Source organism: Thunnus albacares, chromosome 4 (genome assembly GCF_914725855.1).
Source record: "Thunnus albacares chromosome 4, fThuAlb1.1, whole genome shotgun sequence".
Classification (NCBI taxonomy): domain Eukaryota; kingdom Metazoa; phylum Chordata; class Actinopteri; order Scombriformes; family Scombridae; genus Thunnus; species Thunnus albacares.
In genome coordinates, this window is record NC_058109.1 from 32660982 (window position 1) to 32667107 (window position 6126).

Genomic DNA, 6126 nt, shown 5'->3' on the forward strand with positions numbered 1-6126 from the left:
AATATAAGATATTTCAGTAATCTCATGGACTGTGGTGCTGCTGACACTGAGACTAGCCTTCTTCTGTTTCACCTGGCAGTCTGCTGCAGCATGAGATGCAGGTAGCAAGCAGTTCAGTCTCTAACATTACAGCTGTATAGCCTGTAACATTACAGTCACAGGTTACAGTGTTTATTTCAGTGATAGATTTCATTCACATAGACCTATTTTTATTATCTTCAGATTGTAACAAGTATCTGCTACTAGGCTGCACACTGCAATTTCTGCTGCAAAATATATTTTATACCAAAATTATTGTCCCTATATTCTTATACCACTTTTAGATGTAAAGAGTGACTCAGGATAAACCTGTGTTTTTATTTAGACTGAATGGGTCAACATGTACTCAGGCCGGGCTTCACAAGCCTGCTCCTGAATTGGGTTCAATGCTGGTCTGACACTGCTCCACTTTTATATGTACAGGTGAACAGCAGCTTTTTCAATAACTATAGGATTTTTATGCAGTGCTGTAGAGTATATATAAAAGGCACGACTTCATCTGCAGTATAATGTTGAATCTCTATTGTAGAAAAAATATTATAGAAACCATTTTGAAAAACCCAAAAGTCAACAACTCAGATATACTGGGTCTGGTTTATGGTAGCAGTGATGGGTGTTCACTACAGTTCTACACTTCACTGCATCAAACACACTTTATAACAGTATTGCACTGTGATTGTGAGGTGTGACAACTGTCCATTAAACTCATATATCTTGACAAAGAACCACACAGTAGGTTGAGCACCACTCTTAAAAAAGCTGCACACCTAGGATGTACACTTTTATATTGTTATGCACATACACCTTACACATTATGTTTGATGTATTTTTTAAATTTCTTGTAAATATTCTCATGATTCTTATCATTTCATGATGTCTGGAGCCTGAAGCTGACACCAAAAAAATACTGAACAGTTAGCATGATGCAAGGACTATAAAGAGAAAAAAGTCCCATTATTAGTGACAAATGTGTGCATGACACATGATAAAATAAACATTTTCCAATGTATGTACATTTTTGTAAATAAACGGTAGTGATCATAACATATATTTTCCTGTTCGTCATTAGATACCATTCAACTTAAATAAATATCACATATGCAAAATATTCCCTAACCTGGCTTACATTCATTTAATAACACTTAGTTTGCTCTTTATTACATTTTGTTGAATATTGGTGCACAAATCACCTAATACATGTGGATTTGTTGTGCGTATGTGTATGGAGTTTTAACATTATTCTAATATTTTCCAATCCACAAATGTATGTGGCGTTCAAGTGCTGGTGGAAAAACTCAGATATTCAGCTATTAAAAATATACAGGCAAAATGTCCATCATGGTACTCATCCATGTAAATTCAGTGGAGTAAATGAGCTATGGACACAATGGGCCAAAAAATAAAAAAGCAAATGCACATATTCTTCCTCTTCTGGTGGCGGAGAAGTCTCACATTCTGCAACTTTTATAAAGCAGCAGACTTTTCGGTCAGAAACTGAGGCAACAAACTTCTGATAAGGTTTGTTGACAGAATGTGGAACCTTTTGATACGGAGCTAGTACATGTACCATGCTGATGTTAGAGCGATAACATGCTAAACATAACATGCTAGCAGGAGCATGTGAGTACATTGGTTTGCATAAATTAGAACATGTGCTTGTCACTACATTGGTCAGAACCCCTTTATTGTAACTCATTCATTAACTGGTCTGACAAACTTGCGTCCACCTTGTTCATTGGTCTGAATTTCCGCAAAACTCTGCAAAATTTCATAAGGCACCAGACTCAAGGCAGTTAGCTATGCCACCGTCACATGGAAGTCACCCTATAAATACTGTTTGTGTCAATATGTTAGTCATTATTACAACTAAGGATCCAATATTTTTCTGACACATTCAATATTACTAACTTATGTGTCTGAAAAGCATACCAATACATCTGCCTCACATCAACTACAGTCCCTCATTCAAGGTAACTAGAAGCTAACTTGATGCTAAGTTAGCATACCATTGTGTTCCCCTGATTGACCAACTGTGCGTATCACTGAGAGGTTTCAGAGAGTCATAAAGCTACAAGAAGTGGCAACTACAAACTGTGAAGGAGCAGGTCAACAGGGGTCAGTGTTTTATAATTAAAAGACATACTGTATGCAAAGTACTGTTTAAAGCCAAGTTTGACAATAATGAGCTGACCCTGACAGCTGAGACTGAGCAGTTCTAAAATGGTCGCCACATGCAGCCTTTAATTTCAGTCCAGCATGGATTATATTAAGCATGAATGCAACAGTCCTCCCTCACTCAACATGTTGTTTGACAAACTGTACCCAAGCAAGAGGTACAACCCTTAAGCCTGTTTTTTTGCCTGAAAATTCACACATGAACACTTGTAATCCACAATTAATCACTAATTCAAACATTGTTGTGCTTGCTGCATTATTCCATGTCTGCTGCCTGAACCTTGATGATCAGCATGGTTTGAATATGTATAGGCGAATATATTTGTATTTTATTAACATTGTGGCAATAGTATTTTTACAGTAATGTCTCATAATGTGTTTGGTGTACAGTATTGCTATTTTACTAACTTGTAAAATGTATCTTTTAACATTTTAACCTGATTATGATTGTTGTATTTTATCTTTGCCTTATTGCTTATTGTTGCTCTACATAACTGCATGTGTCAAAATATATTTACAATCAATATTGCTTAGTTGTGTTTTGTTGCCTAGTGTTGCTTGCATGGCTGCATGTACCAAATAGCAAAACATTACAACACTGTACAATAATACAGCAACAATATCTACTGTTTCCTGTTGCTCTGTGTGTCTTCTGGATGTTTTTTTATGTTGCTATTGTTGTCTTCATAGAGTCATGCTTTCTCTTGTCTGCAGTTCTAAAGCTGTCACTACACTGGTTTCAGAAGATCTTACCAAAGGACTGCAGTCAAAAATTAGCCAGCTGGCTAACACTGGAACATTTACAGAACTGTTGATTGACATGTGTCGTCCTTATAAATAAATAGATGAAATGAGATGGCTGATGAATGCGACTTTCTCATGGCTTCACCCTCAGATTCTAAAACATTACATATTTTTTCTAACATGATCGGATCTAAGATTAGCAAAGTTGTCAGGTGCTCAATGAGCAGTACAGGCTGGCACAGAGTGGCTGCAGACTTTTAGTCTTGTTCCCTTTTGAAAAACAGATTATACATTTCTGCTGTTAAACCAATTTCACCCGGGCTGTTTTGCTTTGCAACATGAGGCTACTAAATATGAGAGTACATTGACAACATGATTAGCAAAACTGACTTATCTCTCTCAATACAAATACTGCACGTCGTGTTCAGAGCAACCGACAACTGATTTGTTGTCAAGGTCTTGCCGCCAACCATGGTGGAATATCCACTTTTTTGTCTTTGGTCAAAGCAATAGCTCAAACTATTAAGTAATGTGCCAGTGACTATTTGAAGGCATATTTATTTTTTATTTTTCCCTTATAAGCAGATCGTGTCAATCACAGAAAAAAATCACAGTCTCAAAAGAAATATACCTAAAGCTTTATGATGGATGGTTATTGGGAATATTGTTAATTGTGTCTGTTTGAGAATAGATCATTATTGAAATGACACTATTAAAATTAATTGAATGTGGTTCACTTCAGTCCCTATTAAGCCTATCAACCACACAACCACACACATAAGCAGTGTATAATGACTGTACAGTGCATCTCCTCAAACCTCAATGTCAAATGTCAACATTGGAAATGTTGACATCTGACACAGTGCTGCTTAAAGTAAACTGTCAAATATAGTAGTTTAATTGTGTATATTTAAAGCCTAAGAAATCAGTTACTCAGGAGATTCAACATTTAATTTGTCCTAAAAATATGTAGTTGACGTGCAGAAATCTTTCCAGTGGAGTTTTGGAGGCTTTTGGTGGAAGTAACCTTTGTTTTTTAGGCTCATTGGATTTCAGGTCCACCCACATGTGTGGTGAGTTTGTGTAGATTCTGTCAAATTGTAGGCTGTGCTGAGGGCTTGTTTGGAATGTGAGTTATTCCCATCATGCTCTGTGTGTGTTTATGTGTGAGTGTTGAACTCTTGGAAATGATATAAGTTGGATTTTGGGAAACAGCTGCTGAATCCTGATCAGAATACTGCATATTGCTCAGTGTTTTGGGAGTTGTGTGTAATGTGATGAAATGCTGTTAAGATGCATGTCTCGTCTCTGCCTCGCTTCCTTTCTCTCTCTCTCTGTGTCTCTGTTGGTCTCTCTCTCTTGCTTCTTCCACATCAGACAGACTTCTGTCTCTGTGTTCAGGGATGATGTTGTAGTGAGGAGCAGGTATGTTGCCGTGGCAACCAGGGAAGTGACTCTCTCCATCTCTTCATGGCTTTACAGTTGTCTCTGGATCATTCTTCAGTCCAAGCTCTCTCGAGCTCACAACTATAGAAAAAGTCCTTGAACCTCAGGGACATGTTCAACGTGATGCACATTTTCTGCATCATCATTGCTCAGCAGGACGGGAACAAAACTGACCTTTAGCTAAAAACTCGGATTACAGACAGTATAGATTTATTAAATTCAGAGGTAATCCTTTGTTTTATTCACTCAAATCCTCATTTCATATCCAACTGTTCAGGTGTGAACACTTCTAATAAAATGTTGAATTGCAGCCAGAAATAATCAGCAGCCTCACCATTTCCTCAATTGTGTAGCACTGCCACCTTGTGGCTAATATGTTAAACTGCAATGCAGTAAGAAAAAAGCCTGCAAATACAACCGGATTTCACACAGGAAAACTGGTTTTTAATCTAATATGGACTAGGTTTTAGTTTGTAAGAGGAGAGGTTGTAAGTGTACAGAGGGGTGAAAAATGAAAACAAAATAAAGTGTCTTAGCAAGGTGTTTGTTCACCACCAGCCTCCAGAGCAGCTTTGGTACTACTTGTCATAGAAAGGCTGTGTTAAAATTAACTCAAACTGTGTCAGATTTATACACATTAATGGGTATTTTCATTTTGACATAGCCACTGTGATTAATTATTGCAATTAATTAATGATATAATTTTAGTGGTAGTAGAGATATAGACAGAAAATGTGGAGGTAGAGGGGGATATTACATGCAACAAAGGTCCACTGGCTGGGAATCAAACTGTGGACAATGCGGTTATGTGATATGCACCTTAGGCCACCCGGGCATCCAAATGTATTGTTATTTCACAGAACATTAGTTCAAGGCAATTAATTCATTTGAATTTATTTAAACTTGTAACCCTTCTGACTTTGACTGACAGCAAAGCTAACATTAGCTGACAGATTTTCAGCTCGCTGACACACAGATATACACATTATATACACACACTGTTAATTTTAAATGTAACTAAACTTAGCACAAAAAGTAAGGAAATTTGTGTTTGGTAGATTATTTCTTTGTTGTAACAATACTTCTTGGCAATAAATCTTATACCGTCGGAAAGTCTGTTTATTTCCCTTTTAAATGGTGCCACATTTGTAAGGAACATGCATTTGTGGGATGAGCAGCAGAGCTGAGTATGTGGGTTACACCCATGAAAACTTTGCCAAATCTTCTCTGCCAATGCCAAACAGCTTATTCTGTCATTGACTCTTGTTTGGTGTTTGGTGGATTGGATGATTGAAGTTTGAAGAAACAAGACATATTGGCAATTTAACAATTTATTCATTTAACAAACAGGAGCCTCAGTAGCGTGTGGAAGAACCATACACAGCCACAACAGCCAGGCACCTCCTCCTCATGGTCACCAGCCTGGTCACACACTGCTGTGGGATGGCATCCCATTCTTCAACCAGCATTTGTCGCAAGTCAACCAACATGGTTGTGTTGGTCACTCTGGCATGAACAGCACGCCCAAGCTGATCCCACAAGTGTTCAATGGGGTTGAGGTCAGGACTGCTGGCAGGCAATTCCATCCTCTTCACTCCCAAATTCTGGAGGTGATCTCTGATAAACCCTGTTCTATGGGGGCGAGCGTTGTCATCTTGGAGGATAGAGTTTGGTCCCAGACTGTGGAGATATGGGATTGCCAGTGGTTGCAGAATTTCATCT